The following is a 16049-nucleotide window of genomic DNA, read 5'->3' as shown; positions in this document are numbered from 1 at the left end:
CTTACTGGTGTGTTAAAGACAAATGTTTAAATCCATCAGCATCGTTGCGTGATGCACATATTTACTGTGGGATCCATTTGTGGAATGGCAGAAAGGGTACACATGGGTAAAGTACATTAAAAACTATGTCTAAGTTTCATACATAACCATGCATTTGGTCTATTGCATTCAACAACTGCACGTTGGTGTAGAAAGGTCATAGCATTAGGCTAGCTGTAGTCCAGTATAGCAGACTGGAGTTAAATGGTTTAAAGATAGTTCCTTCCTTTCTCAGCAAGTCCCCCTTTCCCCTCCAAAAACTATTCTGCTGAAGATATTTACCAAGGGCTTCACTTACTGGCTGTGGGGGATGGGAGAAAGGAGAGGGGGGCAAGGCAGGGTCATGTGGGAAGGTGGGGGCCTCTCTCTTCTCTTTCTTTTCTCTCTCGTAGGAAAGAAAGCGGTCGGGGAGGGAGAGTAGCCAAAACCCACAGCCCTGGAGAGAGAGACGCGGAGAGGGAGAGAGATGTGGGAGGGACTGAAGCGAGAGCTCGGCCTATTGGAAGACAGGCAGAACGCTGTGTGATGGATTGACTCAGTATGGATCGAGTTACACCATTTGCCGTGCATTAGATTGTTTTTCTGGCTGCCCACTGCAAGCTAACAGCGACCAGTTGGACTATTCGTGATTTTGTGATTGTATAGAAACTAAAAAGGATTAAAAAAATGTATACCCGATGAGGTGAGTTTATTCTTTAAATCAGCAACGAGCAGCGAAAGTGCCCTTGCAAACTGAAGGGGAAAGGTTGTATTTGTTGCAAACTGAGTCGGCTTGTAGGGCTGCCCTGCACAAGTGGTGAATACTACAGAAATAGTTGTCGACCGGGCTATTTATACATGGGCTTTCTTCGTATGGGTTGCAGCCTATATAATCATAGTTTATAAAACATTATCGTTCTGCTTGTATCTCTTTTGCCTGATTTGTTCTATGTGCGCGCTCAGGGCTGAACGGAAAGCGCACGTCTCTTATTTACGTTTCCCCTCTGGTTTAAAAGTTAATAGTAAAGGGGGGTGGGGAATGAACGTACGAGGGGACTGTAGCGCAATTTGATCACGGTTGAGCTTTGAAGATCAGTAAGCATTGAGCCGGGCCCAAGGACGCAGAGAGAGGAGAATTCCGCGACTCTGAATTAATGTCCGCGGTCCGCGACTGGAAAAGAGAAGTGTGGAGACCATATGGCACTGGGAATAAGGAATTATATACGTTTATAACTCCACCAAATGGAATTATTATAATGGATGAACGTTATAGGGAATATAGCCTTCATTGGGATTGGAATACGCAATACGCTTTCATGAATCATTTTGGAACTACAAGGTATGTTATTAGTGTTCATAATAAACCGTTTGAAAAGTGCGTAAAATAGGTTTGTTAAAGGTTATAGGTTTGTTAAAATATATTTTATTCTTCTAATTGAGCATTGGACTTTCTGTTAATTATCTAGACTACATTTGTTTGACTGTAGTTTTCGTCCTATAGAGATTGGTACAGAATTCACAATAGATTTCAGATAACAGCACTTTATTGTTGGAGTGAATAAAGTAATAGCGTAATTAGTTTGTTGTCCTCTCATGGATAGATGAGCAAATACACATCATTATATTTACAGAGAATAAAATAGTTCACTATTGTTCTAATACTGTGGCGCAGATAAGATGGATGAGCCCTGATTGTTGATTTGAAGCGCAGGTGAGAAAAGCGTTTCTCACATTGTGTTGTGGGGGTCGTGACGGTGTATAGGCATGTAAGCAATGGGAATAAGATGTGAACTTTCACATTCTCACACAGTGGACTTTTGGTACTGATCAACAGAACATGACCAGCGAAATTGCACATTCATTGTAATTGTGAAACGAGATATTTTATTCGTTATTGGCGTTAGGTTGGATAGGTAGGCGACTACCTATACGTGTTATCCAATAGTTAATTTCATTTGTTGTTAGATTGTATTTTAGTAATATACACGTCTAAACATGTTGGTAAATAGGGATTGATGATTAGTCTAAATAAATCAGTGTTTCCTGTGAACTAATCAGCCTTCGTTCCGTCCGCCGTGGTAGGGACCTTTTAGAGAATGCGCCCGCCTCCGAGCCCATCCCTGCATCCATGCATTAGTGGAACAATCAATTCTCTCCTCTCCCCATTACTGGTGTGTCACTCCTCTGCTCTCCCTCACGGCTTTGTTGTCTTTCGCATTTCATGTGGAGTATAAAGGTTAGCACAGATCAATGTTGAATGCGTTCCCTCCCAGCCGGGACAATAGGTGTTGTGGAGCCGGGATGTGGCTTTGGTCCACCGGCACTAGAAAGCTCCCCCCACGCACTCTCTGTCCGCTAGGGTAAATAGCCAGATTGTCCCGCAGCTCTGGATCCCTGAACATCTGTGTTCTAATCCAGTGATAGGATGAATGGGTTAAGGTTAGGGGGAGTTGGGGTGCGGTAGTGTAGGGGTTAACGTCGGAGAATGAATGAATCGGCGCAATAGAGTCAGCTAATTGAATGACAGCCGTGGAACGACTGTGTCGGGAAGATAAGTTATTCAAGTCAATATTCACACGCTGTATGTTGTGTTTAGGAGGGCCATGCCTAATTTAGTTAGACACATTATTTAGGTAAAATTAGCAAATAGTTGATGCCATTCTGATTACTATGTGACATACATAATATCACAAGAACTAGATTGTTTTTGTGACTGAAATGATATGGAAAGTTGAATATAATTGTAAACCCTTGTTTTAAGGGCAAATGTAATCCAGTAAAATGATTCCCCATTCACTCTGGTCAATAGTAGCAGGTCTACAGGGTGTCCCTGCTCAAACCCATCAATATAGCAATATATTCAGGAATATGTTGGTGCTGAATTTGCATATAGCAGCAACTTGAACAGTTGACTTACATTAAGTGATTTACAGTAAACACATATATTCAGTATATGGCCCATGCTGGAATCTAACCCACTCTGGTGTTGCCAGTACCAAACCCACTCTGGTGTTGCCAGTACCAAACCCACTGGTGTTGCCAGTACCAAACCCACTCTGGTGTTGCCAGTACCAAACCCACTCTGGTGTTGCCAGTACCAAACCCACTCTGGTGTTGCCAGTACCAAACCCACTCTGGTGTTGCCAGTACTAAACCCACTCTGGTGTTGCCAGTACCAAACCCACTCTGGTGTTGCGCCAGTACCAAACCCACTCTGGTGTTGCGCCAGTACCAAACCCACTCTGGTGTTGCCAATACTAAACCCACTCTGGTGTTGCCAGTACCAAACCCACTCTGGTGTTGCCAGTACCAAACCCACTCTGGTGTTGCCAGTACCAAACCCACTCTGGTGTTGCGCCAGTACCAAACCCACTCTGGTGTTGCCAGTACCAAACCCACTCTGGTGTTGCGCCAGTACCAAACCCACTCTGGTGTTGCGCCAGTACCAAACCCACTCTGGTGTTGCCAGTACAAAACCCACTCTGGTGTTGCCAGTACCAAACCCACTCTGGTGTTGCCAGTACCAAACCCACTCTGGTGTTGCCAGTACCAAACCCACCCTGGTGTTGCCAGTACCAAACCCACTCTGGTGTTGCCAGTACCAAACCCACTCTGGTGTTGCCAGTACCAAACCCACCCTGGTGTTGCCAGTACCAAACCCACTCTGGTCTTGCCAGTACCAAACCCACCCTGGTCTTGCCAGTACCAAACCCACTCTGGTCTTGCCAGTACCAAACCCACTCTGGTGTTGCCAGTACCAAACCCACTCTGGTCTTGCCAGTACCAAACCCACTCTGGTCTTGCCAGTACCAAACCCACTCTGGTGTTGCCAGTACCAAACCCACTCTGGTGTTGCCAGTACCAAACCCACTCTGGTGTTGCCAGTACTAAACCCACTCTGGTGTTGCCCGTACCAAACCCACTCTGGTGTTGCCAGTACCAAACCCACTCTGGTGTTGCCAGTACCAAACCCACTCTGGTGTTGCCAGTACCAAACCCACTCTGGTGTTGCCAGTACCAAACCCACTCTGGTGTTGCCAGTACCAAACCCACTCTGGTGTTGCCAGTACCAAACCCACTCTGGTGTTGCGCCAGTACCAAACCCACTCTGGTGTTGCCAGTACTAAACCCACTCTGGTGTTGCCAGTACCAAACCCACTCTGGTGTTGCCAGTACCAAACCCACTCTGGTGTTGCCAGTACCAAACCCACCCTGGTGTTGCCAGTACCAAACCCACTCTGGTCTTGCCAGTACCAAACCCACCCTGGTCTTGCCAGTACCAAACCCACTCTGGTCTTGCCAGTACCAAACCCACTCTGGTGTTGTGCCAGTACCAAACCCACTCTGGTGTTTCCCTACAAAGTAATATTGTGCTGAATATGAAATTAACCAACGTTAACTCCTTTAATCAGGTTTGTTAACTCCACTACTACTAACCCTAACCCCCAGAGAGTTGGACAGTGAAGGGCCACTACTACTAACCCCCGGAGAGTTGGACAGTGAAGGGCCACTACTACTAACCCCCGGAGAGTTGGACAGTGAAGGGCCACTACTACTAACCCTAACCCCCGGAGAGTTGGACAGTGAAGGGCCACTACTACTAACCCCCGGAGAGTTGGACAGTGTTAGGGGCCACTACTACTAACCCTAACCACCGGAGAGTTGGACAGTGAAGGGCCACTGCTACTAACCCTAACCACCAGAGAGTTGGGTCAGTGAAGGGCCACTACTACAAACCCCCGGAGAGTTGGACAGTGAAGGGCCACTACTACTAATCCTAACCCCCAGAGAGTTGGACAGTGAAGGGCCACTACTACTAACCACCAGAGAGTTGGGACAGTGAAGGGCCACTACTACTAATCCTAACCACCAGAGAATTGGACAGTGAAGGGCCACTACTACTAACCACCAGAGAGTTGGGACAGTGAAGGGCCACTACTACTAACCCTAACCACCAGAGAGTTGGACAGTGAAGGGCCACTACTACTAACCCCCAAAGAGTTGAACAGTGAAGGGCCACTACTACTAACCCCCAGAGAGTTGGACAGTAAAGGGCCACTACTACTAACCCCCAAAGAGTTGGACAGTAAAGGGCCACTACTACTAACCCTCAGAGAGTTGGACAGTGAAGGGCCACCACTACTAACCCCTCAGAGAGTTGGACAGTAAAGGGCCACTACTACTAACCCCCAGAGAGTTGGACAGTGAAGGGCCACTACTACTAATCCTAACCACCAGAGAATTGGACAGTGAAGGGCCACTACTACTAACCCCCAAAGAGTTGAACAGTGAAGGGCCACTACTACTAACCACCAGAGAGTTGGACAGTGAAGGGCCACTACTACTAATCCTAACCACCAGAGAATTGGACAGTGAAGGGCCACTACTACTAACCCCCAAAGAGTTGAACAGTGAAGGGCCACTACTACTAACCACCAGAGAGTTGGACAGTGAAGGGCCACTACTACTAACCCTAACCACCAGAGAGTTGGACAGTGAAGGGCCACTACTACTAACCCCCAAAGAGTTGAACAGTGAAGGGCCACTACTACTAACCCCCAGAGAGTTGGACAGTAAAGGGCCACTACTACTAACCCCCAGAGAGTTGGACAGTAAAGGGCCACTACAACTAACCCCCAGAGAGTTGGACAGTAAAGGGCCACTACTACTAACCCTCAGAGAGTTGGACAGTGAAGGGCCACTACTACTAACCCCCAGAGAGTTGGACAGTGAAGGGCCACTACTACTAACCCCCAGAGAGTTGGACACTGAAGGGCCACAACTACTAACCCTAACCCCCAGAGAGTTGGACAGTGAAGGGCCACTACTACTAAGCCTAACCCCCAGAGAGTGGGACAGTGAAGGGCCACTACTACTAAGCCTAACCCCCAGAGAGTTGAACAGTGAAGGGCCACTACTACTAAGCCTAACCCCCAGAGAGTTGGACAGTGAAGGGCCACTACTACTAACCACCAGAGAGTTGGACAATGAAGGACCACGACTACTAACCCTAACCCCCAGAGAGTTGGATAGTGAAGGGCCACTACTACTAAGCCTAACCCCCAGAGAGTTGGACAGTGAAGGACCACTACTACTAACTCTAACCACCAGAGAGTTGGACAGTGAAGGGCCACTACTACTAACTCTAACCACCAGAGAGTTGGATAGTGAAGGACCACGACTACTAATCCTAACCCCCAGAGAGTTGGATAGTGAAGGGCCACTACTACTAACCCTAACCCCCAGAGAGTTGGATAGTGAAGGGCCACTACTACTAACTCTAACCACCAGAGAGTTGGACAGTGAAGGGCCACGACTACTAAGCCTAACCCCCAGAGAGTTGGATAGTGAAGGGCCACGACTACTAACCCTAACCCCCAGAGAGTTGGATAGTGAAGGGCCACTACTACTAACTCTAACCACCAGAGAGTTGGATAGTGAAGGGCCACTACTACTAAGCCTAACCCCCAGAGAGTTGGATAGTGAAGGGCCACTACTACTAAGCCTAACCCCCAGAGAGTTGGACAGTGAAGGGCCACGACTACTAAGCCTAACCCCCAGAGAGTTGGACAGTAAAGGGCCACTACTACTAACCCCCAGAGAGTTGGACAGTGAAGGGCCACTACTACTAACCCCCAGAGAGTTGGACACTGAAGGGCCACTACTACTAACCCTCAGAGAGTTGGACAGTAAAGGGCCACTACTACTAAGCCTAACCCCCAGAGAGTGGGACAGTGAAGGGCCACTACTACTAACCCTAACCCCCAGAGAGTTGGACAGTGAAGGGCCACTACTACTAACCCTAACCCCCAGAGAGTTGGACAGTGGAGGGCCACTACTACTAACCCCCAGAGAGTTGGACAGTGAAGGGCCACTACTACTAACCCCCAGAGAGTTGGACAGTGAAGGGCCACCACTACTAAGCCTAACCCCCAGAGAGTTGGACAGTGAAGGGCCACTACTACTAACCCCCAGAGAGTTGGACAGTAAAGGGCCACTACTACTAACCCCCAGAGAGTTAGACAGTGAAGGGTCACTACTACTAAGCCTAACCCCCAGAGAGTTGGACAGTGAAGGGCCACTACTACTAACCCCCAGAGAGTTGGACAGTAAAGGGCCACTACTACTAACCCCCAGAGAGTTGGACAGTGAAGGGCCACTACTACTAACCCCCAGAGAGTTGGACAGTGAAGGGCCACTACTACTAACCCCCAGAGAGTTGGACAGTGAAGGGCCACTACTACTAACCCCCAGAGAGTTGGACAGTGAAGGGCCACTACTACTAACCCTAACCTCTAGAGAGTTGGACAGTGAAGGGCCACTACTACTAACCCCCAAAGCGTTGGACAGTGAAGGGCCACTACTACTAACCCTAACCCCTAGAGAGTTGGACAATGAAGGGCCACTACTACTAACCCCCAGAGAGTTGGACAGTGAAGGGCCACTACTACTAACCCTAACCCCTAGAGAGTTGGACAGTGAAGGGCCACTACTACTAACCCCCAAAGAGTTGGACAGTGAAGGGCCACTACTACTAACCCTAACCCCTAGAGAGTTGGACAATGAAGGGCCACTACTACTAAACCCCAGAGAGTTGGACAATGAAGGGCCACTACTACTAACCCCCAGAGAGTTGGACAGTGGAGGGCCACTACTACTAACCCCCAGAGAGTTGGACAGTGTTAGGGGCGGTAGCTCCATTGTACAGCCCAGCGAAAAGCCTCTATTGTTCCTGTCACACCTGCAGCTCTGGCCTTTGTGCTTCACTACAGCTGAACTACCATGGAGCCTTTCTCCTCTTAAAATCCCCCTCTCACCAAGGTATATGGAAAGAGAGAGTAAAGGAGACAAGGAGAGAAACAACTGTCTTTCTCCTCTTATACCCCTCTACACACAAAAGGAAAGAAAGAGGGAGGAAAGGAGGGAAGTAGAGAGGAGGGAGGGATGGTGTGAGGTGGCACAGCCTTCTTTCTCTGCCAACTCTCTCTGTACCAACAAGTCAGGCTCTTCAGATGTAATCCTCAGTAAATACTGAGATGACTGGCTCATGTTGTTATTGAAGAGAAGGAGAGGGAGCAGTAATGGTTTCTCTAGTCTGCTCTGATGGAGGTCTGCTAATCGCCTGGCTGCTCGGTCACAAACTGATTACTTTCCCAAAGCCCTGATGAGGACAACAAAGTTATTTAGTACATCCAATTTGGCATGGCTGCACACACACATGCACGCACGTAGGCAAGCACACACACATACACACACACACACACACACACACACACACACACACACACACACACACACACACACGCGTGTAGTCAGGCAGACACTTGCACACACACAGAGAATGCTACTAGTAAAATGTAATTGTATTCAGTGAAGTCCAGTAGAAGTAATACTACAGTTTGTACTGAGGTTATCTGATTTCCTCTACGTTGTGTGTATGGCTGTGTGTTTTTGATTTTACTATACTTGTGGAGACCAGAAGCCCTCACAATGATACTAAAACAATTCCAATTTGGACAAGTGGGGACAATTCGATGGTCTCCACAAGGAAAACATAGATTTTAGGCTTAGGGTTTAGGTTTAGGGGTACAATTAGGTTTAGGATTAGAAATAGGGTTTGGAATTAGGGTTAAGGGTTTAAAGGTTAGGGAAAATAGGATTTTTAATGGGAATAAATTGTTTGATCCCCACAAGTATAGTAAAATGTGTGTGTGTGTGTGTGTGTGTGTGTGTGTGTGTGTGTGTGTAACATAGGGCTGGGCTGGGTTGTCCCTGGAGCAGAATCTATTGTTCAGTGGTGTTCTATTGGTGTTCTATTGGTCATACTGATGGAGGGGTATTTACAACAACACACAGGGTGGGGTCATGGGGGTTACATTACTGTGTACAACACTTGATTGGGCCAATTCCTCCACAGCCCCAGTTGTACTGACCTGCAGGAGAAGAGACTGCTCTGGTGTTGTTTCTACAGGCAGAATGGAAACAGCGGGAGGGGAGGGAGTGAGAGAATAGAATGAGAGAAGGAGGGTAGGGAGAGAGAGAGAATAGAAAGATGGATGGATATGGACAGAGAAAACGAGAGAGAGAGAAATAACTATACATACAGTATGTCCAACAATCACAGAAGCTGGACTAAATATACTGTACCAGTCAACAGTTTGGACACACCTACTCATTCAACGGTTTATCTTTATTTTTACAATTTCTACACTGTAGAATAATAGTGAAGACATCAAAACTATGAAATAACACATGTGGAATCATGTAGTAACCGAAAAAGTGTTAAACCAATTCAAATATATATTTAACAAAGTAGCCACCCTTTGCCTTGAGGAAAGCTTTGCACACTCTTGACATTCCCTCAACCAGCTTCACCTGGAATGCTTTTCCAACAGTCTTGAAGGAGTTCACATATATGATGAGCACTTGTTGCCTTCACTCTGCTGTCCAACTCATCCCAAACTATCTCAATTGGGTTGAGGTTGGGTGATTGTGGAGGGCAGGTCATCTGATGCAGCACTCCATCACTCTCCTTCTCTGTCAAATAGCCCAAATAGCCTGGAAGTGTGTTGGGTCATTGTCCTGTTGAAAAACAAATGATAGTCCCACTAAGAGCAAACCAGATGGGATGGCATATCACTGCAGAATTCTGTGGTAGCCATGCTGGTTGTGTGTCTTGAATTCTAAATAAATCACAGACAGTGTCACCACCAAAGCACCCCAACATCATCACACCTCCTCCTCCATGCTTCACGGTGGGAACTACACATGCGGAGATCATCCACGGTGGTTGGACGGTGGTTGGAACCAAAAATCTCAAATTTGGACTCATCAGACCAAAGGACAGATTTCCACTGGTCTAATGTCCATTGCTTGTGCTTCTTGGCCCAAGCAAGTCTCTTCTTATTATTGGTGTCCTTTAGTAGTGGTTTCTTTGCAGCAATTCGACCACGAAAGCCTGATTCATGCAGTCTCCTCTGAACAGTTGATGTTGAGATGTGTCTGTTACTTGAACTCTGTGAAGCATTTATTTGAGCTGCAATTTCTGAGGTTGGTAACTCTAATGGACTTATCATCTGCAGCAGAGTAACTCTGTGTCTTCCTTTCCTGTGGCGGTCCTCATGAGAGCCAGTTTCATAGCGCTTGATGGTTTTTGCAACTGCACCTGAAGAAACGTTAAAAGTTCTTGAAATTTTCCGGATTGACTGACCTTCATGTCTTAAAGTAATGTCATTTCTCTTTGCTTATTTAAGTTGTTCTTGCCATAATATGGACTTTGTCTTTACCAAATAGGGCTATCTTCTGTATACCACCCATATCTTGTCCCAACACAACTGATCGGCTCAAACACATTAACAAGAAAATAAATTCCACAAATTCACTTTGAACAAGGCACACCTGTTAATTGAAATGCATGCCATACCTCTTGAATTTGGTTGGCAGAATGCCAAGAGTGTGCAAAGTTGTCATCAAGGCAAAGAGTGGCTACTTTGAAGAATCTCAAATATAAAATAAATTTATTTTTGTTTAACACTTATTTGGTTACTACATGATGCCACGTGATGTTTCATAGTTCTGATGTCTTCACTATTATTATACAAAGTAGAAAATAGTAAAAGTAAAGAAAAACTCTTGAATGAGTGGGTGTTGTTTAAATCTTTGACAGGTATTGATGTATATATGCAGAGAGAGGAAGTCCTGTCCACACTGATTGCTGCTCCCAGTCTGTAAGTTCTCTGTTAATAACCTTGTGCTACTTACAACTTTACCACAATGTAGGTGTTGGTCAGGTTCTGTGATTGAAACACTGCAACTAGAACAAGCTTCATAGGGCAACTTGGTGCAGATCCTGCCAATAACAAACAACCAGCCAACAACCCCCGCCACACACACACACACACACACATACACACACTATACTTACGCACACACCCTCCTCTTGGTGTTTAAACAGTGTGAGTCTGAGCCAACAACATCAGCAGTGGGAGAGTGATTGTAGGATACTGAAAAGCCTGTAATAACAGACAGAGAGAGGAGAGAGAGAAGGAGGGGGAAGGCTGAACAGGACAGAGTTGCGTGACTAGCTCTATTCCTGCGTCTCAGGGCCTGTCGAGCCCCCCCCCCCCCCCCCTCCCACCACACAAACACACACAAACACTCGGCAGGGTAGGAATAGGATAGTGAATAGGGAACATGCTAGGTTGGCCTCAGATTGAGGGTAATTTTAGCAGGCTGACCCCTCCACGTCTCCCCTTTCTCTCCCTCTCTGTTCTGTTTTACATTAGAGCTGCTCAGGAACAACTGCTGCTCCACCGCTAGGCATCATGGGAAGTTACAGCCCAAGTGTTCCACAATAACAGAGAGAGAGAGAGAGAGTCTTGAAAGAAAATAAAAAGAGAAAGGATAGGGAATGAAGGAAGGGAGAAAAAGAGAGGATAGGGAATGAAGGAAGGGAGAAAAAGAGAGGATAGGGAATGAAGGAAGGGAGAAAAAGAGAGAGGATAGGGAATAAAGGAAGGAAGAAAAAGAGAGAGGATAGGGAATGAAGGAAGGGAGAAAAAGAGAGGGGATAGGGAATAAAGGGAGGGAGAAAAAGAGAAAGGATAGGGAATAAAGGAAGGGAGAAAAAGAGAGAGGATAGGGAATAAAGGAAGGGAGAAAAAGAGAGAGGATAGGGAATAAAGGGAGGGAGAAAAAGAGAAGGGATAGGGAATGAAGGAAGGGAGAAAAAGGGAGGATAGGGAATGAAGGGAGAAAAGGAGAGATGATAGGGAATGAAGGAAGGGAGAAAAAGAGAGAGGATAGGGAATAAAGGAAGGGAGAAAAAGAGAGAGGATAGGGAATGAAGGAAGGGAGAAAAAGAGAGACGATAGGGAATGAAGGAAGGGAGAAAAAGAGAGGATAGGGAATAAAGGGAGGGAGAAAAAGAGAAGGGATAGGGAATGAAGGAAGGGAGAAAAAGAGAGAGGATAGGGAATAAAGGAAGGGAGAAAAAGAGAAGGGATAGGGAATGAAGGAAGGGAGAAAAAGAGAGAGGATAGGGAATGAAGGAAGGGAGAAAAAGAGAGGATAGGGAATGAAGGAAGGGAGAAAAAGAGAGAGGATAGGGAATGAAGGAAGGGAGAAAAAGAGAGGATAGGGAATGAAGGAAGGGAGAAAAAGAGAGAGGATAGGGAATGAAGGAAGGGAGAAAAAGAGAGAGGATAGGGAATAAAGGAAGGGAGAAAAAGAGAGAGGATAGGGAAGGAAGGGAGAAAAAGAGAAAGGATAGGGAATAAAGGAAGGGAGAAAAAGAGAAGGGATAGGGAATGAAGGAAGGGAGAAAAAGAGAGAGGATAGGGAATGAAGGAAGGGAGAAAAAGAGAGGATAGGGAATGAAGGAAGGGAGAAAAAGAGAGAGGATAGGGAATGAAGGAAGGGAGAAAAAGAGAGGATAGGGAATGAAGGAAGGGAGAAAAAGAGAGAGGATAGGGAATGAAGGAAGGGAGAAAAAGAGAGAGGATAGGGAATAAAGGAAGGGAGAAAAAGAGAGAGGATAGGGAAGGAAGGGAGAAAAAGAGAGAGGATAGGGAAGGAAGGGAGAAAAAGAGAGGATAGGGAATGAAGGAAGGGAGTAAAAAGAGAGTGTTAGAAAGAAGAAAGAAAGGAAAAATAATACAAATAATCCTTAACAAGGGAGATTTATGATTTACCTGTAAATAAATGATTAACCAGTGAAAGGAGCCTTGTTGTATCTTGAGGCAGCCCTGAGGCAGTATAGTAATGTTCATATCATTTTCCCAGGGTTTATACTTTATTGATTGTATCTGTATTCATTGTTTTCTTCTTAGAGATTTAATTGTCAGTTGTTGTCTCGAGAACCATTTGGAAAACAATACATTTTCTCTTGGACAACTTTTTGGAAATGATTTGAAGGTCTGAATTGTAGGGAGAGTAACAACAGCAGCGGGGATATTGCCAGATTTTGGCAATTAAGCTAGCATGCTAGCTGTTCTGGTAGACTTCCAGGCATTGTGCTAATGCTAGTTAGCAACGACTGGTGAAACTACAGTTCATTCAGAAAGTATTCACAGCGCTAGACCTTTTCCACATTTTGTTGTGTTACAGCCTGAATTTAAAATGTGTTCATTTGAGATTTGGTGTCACTGATCTCCACACAATAAATACCCCATAATGTCAAAGTGCAGTTATGATTTTAGAAATGTTTACAAATGAATTCAAACTGAACAGCTGAAATGTCTTGAGTCAATAAGTATTCAACTATTTTGTTAAGGCAAGGCTAAATAAGTTCAAGAGTAAAAATGTGCTCAACAAGTCACATAATAAGTTGCATGGACTCACTCTGTGTGCAATAATAGCGTTTAAATGACTACCCCATCTCTGTACCCCACACATACAATCAGGGGCGCACCTTTGGTTTTAGAAGTGGGGGGACATAACTTGTGTTTTTTAAATGTTTTTTTATCCAGTCGGATAAACACTCCAAACAACCTACCTGACCACATGGTCCTGGAGCCTCGTTGTTGGACCACATTCCAATGATAAAACGGGGTGCGGGGGGGGGACAAAAATGCAATTTCAAAATGTGGAGGGGACATGTTCCCCCCGTCCCCAGTGAAAGATGCGCACCTGCATACAATTATATGTAAGGTCCCTCAGTCGAGCAGTGATTTTCAAGCACAGATTCAACCACAAAGACCAGGGAAGGAAACTGTGTAGGGATTTCACCATGAGGCCAATGGTGACTTTAAAACAGTTAGTGTTTAAAATGTCTGTAGAATCAGATAACGGAGGATGGATCAACAACATTGTAGTTACTCCACAATACTAACATAAATGATAGAGTGAAAAGAAGGAAGCCTGTACAGAATAGGCAGTAAGGAAGGCACTTAAAATAATACTGAAAAGAAAATTGGCAAAGAAATAAACATTTTGTCCTGAATACAAAGTGTTATGTTTGGAGCAAATCCAACACATCACTAAGTACCACTCTTCATATTTTTAAGCATGGTGGTGGCTGCATCATGTTATGGGTATGCTTGTCATCGGCAAGGACTAGGGAGTTTTTTAGGATAAAAATAAATGGAATAGAGCTAAGCACTGGCAAAATCATATAGGAAAACTTGATTCAGTCTGTTTTCCAACAGACACTGGGAGACAAATTCACCTTTTAGCAGGACAATGACCTAAAACACAAGGCCAAATATACACTGGAGTTGCTTACCAAGATGACATTGAATGTTGCTAAGTGACCTAGTTACAGTTTTGACTTAAATCGGCTTGAAAATCCATGGCAAAACTTGCAAATATCTGTCTAGCAATGATCAAGAACCGACTTGATAATTTTTTTAAAGAATAATGGGCAAATATTGTACAATCCAGGTAAGCAAAGCTCTTAGAGATTTACCCAGGAAGACTCACACCTGTAATCACTGCCACATGTGATTCTAACATGTATTGACTTAGGGGGTTGAATACTTACTTAGCGGTTTATTTTCCATATATATATATATATATATACATTTCTTCCATTTTGTCATCACAGAGTATTTTGTGTAGATCATTGAAAAAAATAAAAAATAATCCATTTCAATCCCACTTTGTAACACAACAACATTTGGAAAAAGTCAAGGGGTGTGGATAGTTTCTGAAGGAACGGTACCTTCATCTTCCTTCAAACTGCATGCAGAGACATACAGATTGTACCCATGAGCTCATCTGACTCTGGGTAAGTAGAAAAAGGTCTTAATTGCCGATATCTCACATTACCCCTTTAAGTAGCTAAAGCAGCATGTCCCCATGTAGTTGTCTCTACTTGTCTCTCTTTCTCCACTATATCAATTCCTCTTCTTCACTGATTAGGGCGAGGGATGAAATTGCTGACAGTTGCAGATCAGTGAATCATTCGTTATAGATCTATGAATCGTTCTATATAGATTATATGAATTGTTCGGTATGGATCAGTTAATCATTTGTGTATGGGATATCCTGTAGCCAGCCTCATCGATGTGTGTTAGATCACCAGAGATCTTTCTGCTCTGATTCTTTCTGCTCTGATTTTCAGAACTCTAATTTCTCCACTAAAACCACTAATTGAAGAGAAGAGCAGATCTGCTCTGCCAGCTGGCACTGGGCTGGTTGTGCAGTAGTGCATGTGTACCTCCATAGTGGCTGGTGATGCATCACTGCCAGTCATACAGTTTGGTTTGACTCTCTCTGTGTCTCTCTGTGTCTCTCTGTGTCTCTCTGTGTCTCTCTGTGTCTCTCTGTCTCTCTCTGTCTCTCTCTGTCTCTGTCATCACCACAGTGATATAACTCTCCTCAGGCCACTTTAACAGCCACATAGATACCATAGATCTAAGGCTGTGTGTATTCAGCCAGCTAACAGTATTAGACAGGGAGAGTAGATTTAGTCTGCAGTGTGTTGATTGTTCCATCCGGCCCCCCCGCAGACATCCTCATTCTCATTGGTCATCTGTGCTGCTCTAACGATGACATCTAATGTTTCTTAGATCTAAAGATATAATATAATGCTCCATAGGTAAACTGCTGTGGTGTGTTAACCTATAGAGGCTGTTGTAGTTAGTATAATAGTTCATATATGTGAACATGTATATAAGCCTAGTGAGGCATACATCCTGACTGGATCAATCAGATACTAATGGGCTGGCCAGACAGACACACCGGCTGCTGCCAGTTAGCTCTGCTCTGAAGCAGGTGGACCTTGGGCTAATTGAAAACGTGTCAATACTGGTTTGTGTGTGTGTGGCTGTGTGTGCGTGCGTGTGCGCAAAGAGATGACGTGCTCATCAGTGGTACTCTGGGATACTCTGCTTGTGTGCACACTTTTGTGTGTGTGTGTCTCAGTGTGCTGCTGGCTAATCCATCCCTGTGTGTGTGTGTGTGTGTGGTGTGTGTGTGTGTGTGGTGTTTCTAGTGGTAAATTGTGTATATCCGTTCAGACTGTCCACATGAATAATTTGTTTGTCTTATAAATATTTGACTGGACGTTCATTAATATGCACACACGT

General features: G+C 45.0%; 1 protein-coding gene across 5 annotated transcripts in view; it reads left to right on the top strand.

Moving 5' to 3' along the window:
- The first annotated feature begins 463 nt into the window (after positions 1-463).
- LOC110519559 (semaphorin-6D) overlaps positions 464-16049 on the top strand; it is a 45621-nt gene continuing 30035 nt past the window's right edge. Inside the window, exon 1 of one of the 5 annotated variants that reach the window (XM_036964530.1) lies at positions 464-721. The gene's annotated coding sequence lies outside the window, so the exon portion shown is untranslated. Of the gene's footprint in view, positions 722-747; positions 1358-16049 lie in introns of those variants that run through there. The other 4 variants (XM_036964528.1, XM_036964531.1, XM_036964532.1 and 1 more) reach the window with 4 other exon arrangements.

Source organism: Oncorhynchus mykiss, chromosome 26 (genome assembly GCF_013265735.2).
Source record: "Oncorhynchus mykiss isolate Arlee chromosome 26, USDA_OmykA_1.1, whole genome shotgun sequence".
In the NCBI taxonomy this organism is placed as follows: domain Eukaryota; kingdom Metazoa; phylum Chordata; class Actinopteri; order Salmoniformes; family Salmonidae; genus Oncorhynchus; species Oncorhynchus mykiss.
The sequence above is the reverse complement of the archived record's forward strand: the minus strand, read 5'-3'. Positions and strand labels throughout refer to the sequence as shown.